Source organism: Dermacentor silvarum, chromosome 1, assembly GCF_013339745.2.
Source record: "Dermacentor silvarum isolate Dsil-2018 chromosome 1, BIME_Dsil_1.4, whole genome shotgun sequence".
Classification (NCBI taxonomy): domain Eukaryota; kingdom Metazoa; phylum Arthropoda; class Arachnida; order Ixodida; family Ixodidae; genus Dermacentor; species Dermacentor silvarum.
In genome coordinates, this window is record NC_051154.1 from 381,682,516 (window position 1) to 381,696,136 (window position 13,621).

General features: G+C 43.3%; 1 long non-coding RNA gene across 2 annotated transcripts in view; it reads right to left on the reverse strand.

Moving 5' to 3' along the window:
• The window catches only part of LOC119437496 (uncharacterized), a 28,781-nt gene extending 17,671 nt beyond the window's left edge, over positions 1–11,110 (reverse strand). Inside the window, exons 1-4 of one of the 2 annotated variants that reach the window (XR_005189402.2) lie at positions 10,970–11,110; positions 9,150–9,237; positions 4,844–5,064; positions 3,461–3,572 (exon numbers count right to left, since the gene is read on the reverse strand). This is a non-coding gene — a long non-coding RNA (uncharacterized LOC119437496). The remainder of the gene's footprint in view (positions 1–3,460; positions 3,573–4,843; positions 5,065–9,149; positions 9,238–10,969) is intronic. The other variant, XR_007465114.1, reaches the window with a different exon arrangement.
• Between the last annotated feature and the right edge of the window lie 2,511 nt (positions 11,111–13,621).

The window sequence follows — 13,621 nt, forward strand, 5'->3', positions numbered from 1 at the left end:
GGTGAGGTCCAGTGATGGGATGCTTATAGAGTACACTTATTAGCCGTTTTTTTTATGCAAGACACTTCAAATATTTCTCTGTCAACCAACCTCTGGATCCTTCTGAGCGCACATGTGCTTGGAAACTGTGGTGCACGAGCACCTATCGCAATGGTCAGTCAGACAGCCATCAGCCATCAGCAGCTAAAGCATTGACAGCCGCCCTCTGTTTCCCTCATGCGGTCGTTAAAACACCGACCCGTTTTCAAACACTGACACTAGTTAACCATGCTTCAAGGCTTGATTACTTCAACATAATTTCTTTTGTTACAAACATTCTTTTCTACTGTTACTTCTATCTATTCTGTTTACACACTTTGTTTCTTTTTTCCCGTATTCTGTATCCTCCCCCCTACAAAATGCCATAACAGTGTTGCAAGCTTTTTAAGTAAATTAAAAACGAATAAATAATAAAAGGGGGCCTGAACCAACATTTTAGATCAGTGAGTAAGTGCATATTGCAAGCAGAGCATGGAACTGTGAGTACCTCTGTCACATTTACCAGTGCTATTGGCCCCGAGACCGACCTACAGGGGCGCTGCTAGTGCTGCTCATGTGACGTTGCCGCACAAACTCGCGCCTGTCGCCTGCTTCAGTTCCGGCGGCGTTCGGGCTACTTCTGCAGTGTTTCCATTTGTGTGCTCTCGTTCCCTATGCTTGTATACTTATGACGGTCATCTCAAATATACTTTCACAGCGTCTTCGTTTGCAAAAATTTATTCAAAGTGCTTATTTCCTATACGTCAAAATACTTCTCAAAGGCAACGCTACAGTGCCAGCTGAAGGAGGTCAGACCAGCCCATTTGCTGGTTTTGCATGCACGGATCTACACTTTGCTGCGGTAGCTCAAGGGAATAATAAAAGCATAAACAAAAAAAATTGGCACATAAGAATCCAGTTGGGATAACATACCTGCCGTGGTGCAACAAGCATGTCACAAACGCTGGCTGTATATGACTTCTACAACATTTACCTTGATTTTAACCTGCTAGAACATGTCTGCTCACAACAAGTAGTTCATGGTATTTTTTTTTGCAATGCTTCACACAAACGCTCAGCAGTAACAAACGCTAGCAGTAAAAATACCATGAACGAGTAGTTCATGGTATTTTTTTTGCAATGCTTCACACAAACGCTCAGCAGTAACATGAGGACTTCATTCCTTCTTTCTGGGGTTTTGCATGCCAAAACCAGTTCTGATTATGAGGCACACCGTAGTGGAAGCTTCCAGATTAATTTTCACCACCTGGGGTTCTTTAACGTGCACTACAATGCAAGCACACGGGCATGTCCACATTTCTCCTCCATCGAAATGCGGCTGCCGCGGCTAGGATTCGATCCCGCGACCTCATGTTCAGCAGCGCAATGCCTTATATGACTGAGCCACTGCAGAGGGTTAACTAACCCTGCTTTTTAGGTTATGCCTGCACTACTTGCTTTCTTAACTACTGATTTAAATTAGCCACATCTTCACCGGTTAATTTTAAGTGGTGATAATTTGAAGTAATGCTAGTTGAGGCTCACAGCTGTTTGCAGCATACGCGAAGGAATGCACCAATACTTATTGCCCATTCCGCTCTACACGTTCAACTCACTTGAGCTATTTGCTGATGCTCGTTGCTTGAGGAACAGACATGACAAATCTGTTTGGTGACCTGACACAGACTGCTGGATCGACCCAAATTTTTGAGTGTAAGGCTGTAGGGCTGTAAGGCTGTAGACTGTAAGGCTGTAGAGCAAGGAGCCGAAGCCTCATTCATTATTAGTAGTATCCGTATATGGGACATATTGAAGATATCATTATTCCCCGGCGTAGGTAAAAAATCAAGTGAAATCATTTGAGGTTTGTGGTGTCTTCTTTATGAGGCGGGTATGCGAGGTTCTCTTTATGTACTGACGAAGCGAATAGTGCACAATTTGTATCTATTATTGTATATATTAAACAATGCAGGATCGAGACATGGTGAGGCAGAAGATGTTAGAATTTTCCTTTTCAAGGGAGCCTAACCTGCGCTGTAGTACCTCGAGTACTATACCTTAGGCATTGCAACTGGCACTGTAAAGAACTACTTCATGGCTTCCATTCGAAGTTGCAATAAAGTAACGAGTTTCGCGAACAATGCGTGCCTCGTCATAACAGTCAGTTGCTTCTGTTGCGGGAGGCGGGAAGGCTGTGTCATATGTCGATAAAGGCTAGTGAGGCCCTTTATGAAACATTTCATCGCTTGCAATTTATTGGCCCTCTACCTTAGCCATGAAATTTTCTTCCAGGTGATTGCTGTTAAGGTATTCGTGAAGTATGTATAGATACTATACATGACGCGTTGTTGTGTTAACAGCCATGAGCAGCGTTTTCTAGATGCCTGTTTCAGAGAACAGTGAAATTAAGTAGTTGCTAACCTTTTCATACAATAAGCGCACCTCATTAAGTCTTCCTTTTAAGCAGTAATAAGGTTGCCACATTTGACTAGACCAATTTAACAGAATAATAAGAACCATGATGATAGCTAATTCACTGGGCAGTGTCCTTGTAACATGGATTTGTAATGGTGACACCAAATACAAGACATTTCTTCCATGTAAAATGCAATTTCTTTCATATATAAGTACTAAGGGAATGTTAAGTGTTTAGTGGAGCATCGTACATAACTTCGTGTGTTGAATTTGCAGACATCCTTTTTACACAAAATTTATGGGCAGCCATAGCGGATTTACACATTCCAAAACCAGTATATCCTTTCAACGCTACTCAGCTTGCGATATCCAAGCCGCAAGCTTTCACGACTCACATGGTGTCAAAGAAGAAACTGCGGTTCAGGCACAACAGCAGAAAGAAGCCGAAACATCCTTCAACAAATTTGGCTCGAGCCACCGATACCCCGAGCACGCGTGTAGAAAACGAGCGCGCACGGCAGCTTAGTGAGCCGAAGTGAGCAGCGTCCTGGCTATAACGTCACTCACGAGAGGGCGCCAATCCAACTTCTCGTCACTAATGCAATGAGTGGAGATAACAAGCATAACATAAGTATAGCTGCTCCTCACTCTAAAAAAAGGCTCCTTTTCACCATTTCTGAAACCAGCTAACTTGTATTCTAATGCCCTTTTTTGCTGGCACTGCTACACCACTTTGTTCACACTGTCTGTACACATGTGTGTTTAAGTGTTTGCATGCTTTTGGGCTAGTTGGTGCATGGCTGGGCATGGACACCCAATACATTGAGCAAAAACATGTTCAGAAGTAATGCATATAGTGCTCTAAACTTACAAGTCTCTCTTAACAGAAGTCTGTCTAATTTTTCTTCCCAGGTACCTCTGTACCAGCCATCTAAACCAAGACCCTCTGGAAATGTACTTCAGCTGCATCAGACAGCGTGGTGGATGGAACAATAACCCATCAGCTTCACAGTTCCGACATGCTTACCGCAAGACTCTTGTCCATGCAGTAGTCGCATGTTCGATGAATGCCAATGCAACACCACAGCTGTAGGGTATCTGCCTGCCCAGGAGTCAGGCACACGCCAGTGGCTTTTTCACTACACAAAGCGATGACGAAGGCAATGCAAGCATGAGCACACACTGCAGCACTGGGCAACCAACGGCGACTCTCACAGAAGCTGTAATCGACCACGATTACTTTGCTTTAAGTGAATATTCGGGAGAAGTAGTACAGTACATTGGTGGGTTTGTTGTCAGAAGCATTACAAAGAAGCTCTCATGTGCAGAGTGTGCTGCTCTGCTTGTGTCTGACACTGTGCACAGCTTGTTGACAACTCTGAAAGACAATGGTGGCCTTATTGAACCTTCAAAATTTGTTCACGCTGCATTACATGCCTCTGAGTGCGTCATGCGTCAGCACACTGATGTGCACAAGGAAAGCATTGAGACACTCACACTCAAAGCATTTCAAGAGTTTGCTCACCTGAACACCAACATGCTTCAGCAAATACAACACTATCATGAAGAACCACAACACATTATCAACCTTGCAAAAGTGCTGCAGGCCAAATATGCAGCACTGCGACTGCGAGTTATTGGCCGACGAATCACTGAACAAAGCAGAGGGGCATATATAAGGCATGTAATGACGAAACGCATACTGTTCCTGCATCAGTAGGAACATGTGTAAGCATCCTCAAAGCATCAGTGGCTGCAAGCTGCACATGTGAACCGTTTCAATAATGCTATTGAGAGGACACAGATAAAAGTAAGGAAATAATATCGGACTAACAAAATCAAAGATACTAAACAAGACTCTCACACAGGCCAAGGTCAGTGGCGGTGTGAGCAATGTAGTGTTCAGCATGATCTGTTTACAAACAACAATGTGCCAACTTTAAGGTGTACACATAGCGCATACAGAAGTTAGACCACTAGTGCCTTGCTGTCGGTTGTAAGAAATACATTGTAAGAGTCGCGTTCACACTGGCAGGACAAGGCAGAGCTGACCAAAAAAAGAAATTATGGGGTTTTACGTGCCATAACCACCGTATGATTACGAGGCACGCCGTAGTGGGGGACTCCGGATTATTTTGGACCACCTGGGGTTCATTAACGCACACCTAAATCTAGGTACACGGGTGTTTTATGCATTTCACCCCATCGAAACAGATCTGACCAGTGTGAAAGTTTCACATAAGCTACCACTTAAAAAATGCACCTCGCACATAAATGCATAGACAATGCAAGGACTCCTCCTTTCTTGCTAAATGAATGGTCATCGACTAGCTAGTTTGACATTCCAGTGCTGGTGTGTTCATGTAACAATGGAATGCCAAGAATCATGCAGACAATGCGCAAAACTTACCCATCAGTTACAGCATTGCATCATGTTGGACAGCATAAGGCAATGGTGCAAGGAGTGTGGCTTTTCTGATGAAGATGGCGTTTGATCGCATCCAATTATCACCCCGTAGTCTCAATGGGGAGGGCATGAGCGAAACCGTGGTCACTGAAGGCATACTAGGTTGGTGCTCGACATTTCAATGCTGACACTGTAGTGGAGCTGGTAGCGTGAATTCTGCACCACTGGAATGAACAAAATGAATTTTTTTTTACTTTGCTTTTGGTTTTGGGAACGATAATTTCATGCGTACCTACACTCATCTGCAACGCATGACAATTTAACTGTTTATTAACAAGTATAAAATTCTGCTTGTAATACCTTGTTTTTTTTTGTTTTTGCACACCTTGTTGAGATGTTGTACTTGAGGATTAGTGTTTCTTTGTTTTTTCATAAGCAAAGCCATTTCCTTCATTGATTGTACTTTTATGCAGCCACAACTACGCTCTACTTCTTATTGCAGGCTGTACCTTACATTACTTCGTAAACAATTATGCCACTTCATTACAGTTACACTACATCACAGAAAATGTGAATTGAGGTCACTGTGACAATTTCATTTGCATACCTGTGCATGTGTTATTGTGGAGTGTTGGACTACGCCTATGTGACCCACCAGAAACCGGTTACAGCACAAGCTACTTCGTACAGATGCAGAAAAATCATTACAGAATTGAGCACAACCTGTAATGCAGTTATACGTGATGCATACTCCAAAGGTACACCTTCAATGTCTGTCACATGTATGTGACATGTGTATTCTGCATGAATGTTGCAGCTTCACTGCATATCACCAATGTATATTACCCCTAAGTGCCCCTTCATAGCACTTCTGTCGCCATTTCAAAGTGATATATGTTGTATAGGGCGTAACACTTATTTTGTGCGCAAAGTTCAAAAGCTTGTTAGGTTATTCCCGTGGGCCTAGGAATAGGTCCACAGACTATATGGAAGTGCTATTGTTCACAGTTTTTTTCTTTTGTTTTCTGAGCATGAGGTGTGAAGTGTTTGATTAAGTGTTACGAGTTCTACATTGCTGTTTTCTTGTAGGCTCTCGTGTTCTTTCAAACTTTGGTGATACAGAACAAACTAGCAGAACACTGTGATATGTACTACAATTCGAAATGTGGGTATATTTCACAGATGAGAACACAGTTACAGATGGTGATCTTTCCTTGCAATTTTCTTGGGTCTGTAGTACTTTTACACAACCTACTCCATTTACATATGAGTATAAGCATCTGTACACTGTATGGAGGCTACTGCCTTACATAGTATTTGTTAAATGACTGTTCTATCTGTGTTGTACCTTCAGTGTTTGGCCCCTGTTGGTTACTTGTAACATCGGTATTTTACCACGGCGTTATAAACATCTCAACATGTTTTACTTGCGCTGAGCCGGTGCAACGTGCGACACAGGAAACACTTGTCATGATTCTATGATAAATTACACTAGAGTTACACCTATTTATGAAAACAGTTCTGATAAGCGTAATCACATTTATATTGCTGTATTTAGCACGTGAAATTGCTCCATGAATATGCGCTGGCTTGCATTTTCTGCTCACTGTAAGTATGCTTAGCAAACTCGCTGTCCAGTGTGATCAATGTGACAAAGCTTACAGATTTGACCACTTATAACATTAACAACAGGACTATTAGTGGCGTCTCTGCTGAAAGGACTTAAGGCAGACCAGAGCGAGAAAAGTATGAAGTATTGGAGCTGTACATTTCTCCAATTAATACATTTTTTTTACGGTTTATTCTTGCTTTGCATACTTTAGCAATTATATAGCACTGTTTGTTAGCCGAGTCTTAAATAATGATTATCCACATTTTGCCACTTCATCTTCCACCACCATCACCTCATCCTCAAGTCCTTACTTGTCCCATACCAACACATTTAGACCCAGTTTCTTTCCTTGAACAATTAAAACATAAAATGCCTTACCCAGTGCTAGCCTTTTATTACCGGCTGGTATATATGTACACGATCCAACAAATTACCCTTTTGTGCAAGCATGTATACATTTTTGTAGTTAACTTGTATCTATGTTATCTATGTCTCGCTGTCATCATTCTTGTTGGTAGTTTCTGTGGCTTTTCACTCTTGATTTTATTGTTGTTTTTTAGTTTTCATTATTTGTGCACTTGTTTCCAATACTTTCTGTTTGCCATTTCTTTGTATGTATAGTTATAATGCTCATAAGTGTGTTTCTCCACATTCGTATGTTTTGTTCTAGTAAATTTTCAATTATCACAGCATGTACTCTCCAATGTCTGCTTTAGCACCAGCGCAAGCTGAAGTATGTCTCAATGAATAAACCCCCGTATGAACTGCACACAACAATTCCAGCAATCATGATAAAAGCTCTGGCTGCACCCTACATACCCACAGTCTTTCATTTGAAGCAAACACCGACACATGAATGTTACCGTATATTAAATTAACTTGCCTGAAACCAGTGCAAAGCTTCTTTTTTTACTCAACCTCTCAAGCCACTGGAGAGGTGCATTTTTTGCGTAAGCAGAGGCAACCCTGTAGTCGCAGACATTGCAGTTAGGTCACTGATTTATTTCACATAGCTGCTGCTACTTGATTTCTATCTTTTCAGATGTCACATTCACACGTGCATAATTTAAATGTAAAGATTACATTTCTTAGCATTAATTACTCAACCTTGTGAACAAATGTGTAATGATACCTGTCTAATGCATACTTCATGCATCTTATACAACTATGGGTAGACATCCAAACAATGCAGAAGTTCGCACAGAAGTTCGCACAATGGCTTGAAGTGATGAACAGTAGTCGGACAAGGAATCTCATTAAAACGAACATATCGACAAGGGGTCTCGTCTTCATCAGTGTAGCAACTGCTTTCCTAAGCAGTGTTTTTATGTACATGTGTCTCTCTCCCCTACCCTCAATGGGGGAGGAGAATAAGCCAATGCATGGTAGCCAGTAAACCAGTAGTGTACATATAAGCAGTAGCATTAATTATTTGTCTATACTGAGTACTATTATCATTACTGTTATATTTTTGTGGTCTTACACCTGGTTATGCCAGGGCTGTTCATAACCCCGACACTGATTTATTTCATCGATTTGCTGTATGTATATATATATATATATATATATACACTTCTTTGTACTTTCTCACGGGGTATTCCATATTAACTCCCTATGATACACAGTTTAATACCTTTTTTTTTTGTTTCGTTGATATTTTTTTTTCGTTCCCATAGCATGCAGTGTCTTATTATTTAAATTTTTGAACGGGACATTTATACATGTTCTTTGCTTGCAGTTTTCATTTCTACTCTTAACGGAACATTAATGGCTAGAACTCAGCTTCTTTGACCACATTATGTCCTCCCAATTCCCTTTTCGCAGACTTAATTGGTGCCATCTGCATCTGAAGTTACATCTGTCATGTAAATTGTTTTTAGTTTCCAATTTTTATCTCCACTCTTTAAAGAACCTAACAGTATCCCTACTGTTCTCCTTTTCATAACTGCAAGCCTCCCTTTAACCCTCCCCTTTAATTTCCAGTCCACTTTTTTTTTAATTACCTACCCCCACACTGTCTTATTCTCCTCCCCCAGTAAGGGTGGAAGAGAGTCACCAACACATACAAGAAAATGTTGCTAAGGAAAGCAGTGGTTGCCCGGACGATAACGAAGTCCCCTTGTCAAAATGTTGGCTCAGGGACATTCCTTGTTCAATTACTGCCCATAACTATGGGTACAGCATGCCTTGTATTTACTTTACGTGATGTAGCCTTCAGTATGGTAATCCCAGCAGGCACTTTCTCATGTCACTAAGCGCATACTGCACTAGAGCCAGCATATACATTTCAGCAGGCTAAGCCAAATTTCATGCCAAGCACTTACAGGCATCTAGCCAAACAATACCTAGGCAGCATGCACACATAAAACTTTCACCTTTTTTGCTGTAAATGCAGGCAAGTTGTATAAGAATCAGGTTACTGCTGTCCAGATTTTTTTTATTAAAGTCAGCTGCTATTATCTTCTTACTTTAGCATTGTCAGCATCTATCTTGCAATGGAACTTCTTCTATGGGCTGCTAAAGTCGCTAGCATGCATGCTTTGTGCAAGTGCCCTTTCCTCAGAATATAATAAAATTACAAGGCAAGCACTAACCAAATCAAAATGAAGACGACACCAGTATTATTACAGGTGCCAGTGTACAGTTGTCTACAGAGATAGCCTAGTAATGTGTCACATTCAGCTAGTATCCACATACCTTGGCAAAACAACCCTCACTTGTGTGCCACGTTGATGTGCCAAATGCAAACATCTGAACTACTTCGTCCCCATTAGACAGGCTTTTCCTAAAATGCAGAAAACAATGCTGCAAATTAGGTGTGCCATACATAGGAATGTACTTGTACAAGGCCGTAGAACAAAAAATGTGGTCATGCCAAATGTACTTAATGAAACGCAAGAAGGAGAAAAGGGAACCACAACTGATCATCACATTAGGTTTCTTAAATAACAGAGAGGTATATACAGCTACTTGTATGCCAATAAGAATTGTAATAACTGCCTGTTTTGTACGTCATCAAAGAGGAATGCTTTAATAGTTGCACTGGCGAATGTTGGCAGTAGTGCTATCAGATATTATGCTCTTGTGGTGCTACTATACCACATGTTTTAAAAGAGTTGACTGTTGGGCTAGTTGGTATTTTGACATAAGAACCATCTTGAAATGCAGCGCAACGCAGTGCTGCATTTGCAGCGCCTGTGTTCGTCTTCCTCTCTGTTGTGCCGCATTTCAAGATTGTTCTTATATCGCATGTCCTTGTGTTTTCTGTACTTTTATTTAAACCAATGCAGTAGTGAGAAGCCCCACCTGCATTAAGCGTATAAATGAGTTTTGCACAATAACATTCTGCGGTTACAGTGCATTCGTCACTAGATTATTCAGTGTACCCTTCCTAATTCTGTCTTACTGTGTTTTGCAAGCAAACCAAAAAACTGTGCTTGATTGTCCTATTTTCCTTTTGCTACAATTCCTTCAACTGTCAATCTTATGCAAACCCTGGCAACATTACAAAAATGAATGACTACAGCGACACATATACACACTGCATTTATGTTAATACTAATCTCTAAACTAAAAAGTATAAGGAGTCAATTTCATGCGGACATTAACCAAGTTAAATTGCAAGGAGCAATGACAGCACGACACCACCACACACTTCCAGGTTTTGCAATGCACCAATTTTATGAGCAAGGAAGGTCAACCTCATTACTATAGTGTTTTTCTTTCTTCATCTGAGCTACAGTATTTGAAACGCACCATTTTCTTTTTCAGTTATCACATGCAACATTCTTCCGTCAGTCAAGTGGCACTGCGTTAGTAAACTAGACAGGAAAGTAAGAGCAATCGCAAGCTGAAATATAAATGAAAGCTGCAAGCTTTCATATAATTATGAATGTTGTGCGCCGGAAACGTATGCTGCATACCCCATAATCTAACGAACGTAGCTGGTACGGATTTCGATGGGCTCGTGTAAAAGCGAGCGTACTTGACACACTACAACGGAACCACAACCGATCAGACATCCCACACAAAAGCCATCACTAGATGCAGTATCGCGACGCGTTACAATGATCGCATACGCCGGCCCGATCAGTCATCCCAGGAATTTTAATGAAATCCGCCACTGAAACTTATTTGTGGAGATATGCCTCGTTTTCTACGTGCTTTAAAGGTTTTAAGCAGAGAAGATGTGCGTAGTACTGTGCTTTAAAAAGAATTATGGGGTTTTACGTGCCAAAACCACGACATGATTATGCGGCACGCCGTAGTGGGGAACTCCGGAAATTTGGACCATCTGGGGTTCTTTAACGAGCACCTCAATCTGAGTACACGGGTGTTTTCGCATTTCGCCCCCATCGAAGTGCGGCCGCCGTGGCCGGGATTCGATCCCGCGAGTACTGTGCTTGTATGTTACTTCTTTTCGATCTTCTGAAGTTTGATAAAGCGGCTAACGCTACGGCGTCAACCTAACACACTTAACAAAGCAGGGTCAAAAGAGTCAAAACACGTTCTCTCACCTTTTACGATGCCGTCGCTTTCTCGTCAGGGCTTCGTCAACACGCCGCGACACAAGCATCGTTCCAGCCGCTAGCTCAGCACGCTATCGCCATAGAATAAAGAACCTTATCGCTACTTCGAGCGACCGAACAAATACAGAGAGCTCGAGGATGGATGGATGGATGGATGATTTAAACCGGGCGGTGGCATACGCCACCTAGCCATGACTATTACCATATTTTGTACTTTGTGGTGGGTGAAATTTCACCCCTGCCTTGATTTTATCCACCAATCAGATAACCTCTGTTTGGTTATCGAGAGTTTTGCGCCGCACTGCCCCACTGCGGATTGTAGCAACTGCGCTTGGAGCAAAACTACCGAAACCAAAACTGACAAAAAAATACCTGTAGACTTGTTCGCCAGTCAACAGAATACCAATCCGTAGCCTGTACTTCCCATCATTCCCATGATAGTTGAACGATCGCAGCGCCACATTGCCCTCTAGTTATAGTAATATGAAACTCTATGGGTTTGGCAAAACTCAAAGTCGCTGGCCGTGCCATGGTAACACGAGCTTATTCTTGGAAAACAGTCTACAAAATGGAGGCTGTACCAGCAACAGGTGTGATACGCTTGCGCTTCACCGAGAAAGACGATTTAGCTCTTCTCCGTGAAGTGAATGCTTGCAACCCGCTTCGAAATCCATCAAAATGGCAAGAGATTGCGAAAAAACATAAAACTTGCGACGAAGAAGGTGTTCAGCGCAAGAACTCTGCGTGAGAGATGCAAGCTTCTGCTAGCGCATTTCGCCAAGAGCGACCGGGCATGTCTTCGAAAGTAAGTGAGCAGCCTCGATTTTGCAGAATGTAAACACACAAACAAAAAACAACGTTATGGTGTCTAGATGGGTAGGTGTGCCGACCGGGGCCCGTCTGGAGCACAGTTCACCGCTTCTTCGCGTCATGACGCTCACGGTCTGCCACCTGTAGCAGACGACGCGCGCTGCGGAACCGCGCGTCGTCTGCTACAGGTGGCACGCGGTGAGCAAAAAATAAACCCCGTATTGAAATAGTTGTATGTCGTCTGTTCGCGTCAGCTTGAAAGGTGAGTAGCTCCGAGTCTCTCTTACTGTTTGAAAGTTCCTAAGATATTTGAAATGTGCAACATCATTTCGTTCGACACACTTGAAATGACTCTGTAGTGGCGACCGACGAAGTCTTGTAAATCACACAGGCGGTTCGGGTAGGCCAGGAGACGCAAGCACATGTACATGGCTTCCTGGGCAGACACTCTCACTCCTTGAGCGCTTGTCACGTAGTCCGGCACTTGCAATGCTTTCACGAGAACAGGCAAGTCTTGATTTTCAAATCGGAATTGGCGATGGAACGTGTGGTCTGGGATGGCATGAATGTTGAGGAGCCCATTCCTGGCTGCATACAACCTGTGTCTTGGTTCGCGCTCACGCATCGTAATTGCTTCCATGTCGTGCCAGCTTAGGTAAGCCAAGCACAAAGGGTCCCAAAGAACACTTGAGCGCTCCATGAGTTTGTGAACAGGAACAGGACGTGCGATGCAGAACCTGCTGCTGAATCGTTTTCGCGACGTTCTCGCGCACACATAAACGGATTGGCCACTTCCTCGGCTACATGTGACTCGCTTGTAGCCAAGGCAGGGATGGATTGTTGATTTAGGCAAGAGATGGCGTTACGTCCGCTCACGTTTTATATTACGTTTACGTTCTCGGAACGTTAAACTAAAAGTCCTTAAGCGCACCCTAACGTCCCGTAAAGTGTTTGCGTTTAGCGTACGTAAGTCGAGAAACGCTAAACTAAAACTGTCTAATGTCTCCTTTCAGAGCTCCGTAAAGGCCTAAATATAGTCCGACGTAGCGTGAACGGGCGCACACGTTATGTCACGTTGGCGAGAACAACAGTAGCTATAGTTCGACCGATGGTTCGACGTACTGGCGCCGCCAACGTAACCGGACGCGCGGTCAATACGCTCCGACGCGCCCGGCGTCTGATGACGCTTGCCCGCGTGCCGATAACATCGGACTACGCGCCTTGATGCTCTCTTGTGGTTTGACCACTAGCTCTCAGGTTTAAATCTGTTGAGTCGCCGACGGCTGCCCGAGGTAGCGTAACGAAGCTTTCGCTTCAAAACAAAGCCCCACAGTGTTCGTAAACGCTCGCATATGGAGTGGCTTGAGACGCACCACGCGGACGACTTCACAGGACGCGCGCTTCGACGTTGTGACTGCGTAATGCCATCCGGCACAGGGGCATAGCCAGGGGGGGGGGGGGGTCTGCATGGGCGTCACTCTGCCCCCCCCCCCCCCCGAATTTTTTTCGTCTGGGCATGCACCGCCGATCAAAATAACCACAGGCGCAGGCAATCATTCGGGATTTTGTCTACAATGTCTTTTTCAGGCTCGAAAATACATTTCGGCACGAACATTGCGAACTCGGGCTGAATTTCGTGGCAACGCCCTTGCACCTGGAGTCAAATAACGCAAGGAGCCCCATCCGAGCAGAAACGTTCAAGTGCTTTTCGATAGCTAGCGGGCGCGTTGAGGCATCTCGCAGTGACCGCGGAATCTACGGACCGCATAGATGTCAATTCTGAAACTTCATGGGAATAAAGTTCTGATAACCTTTTGACGCGAAAGGTGC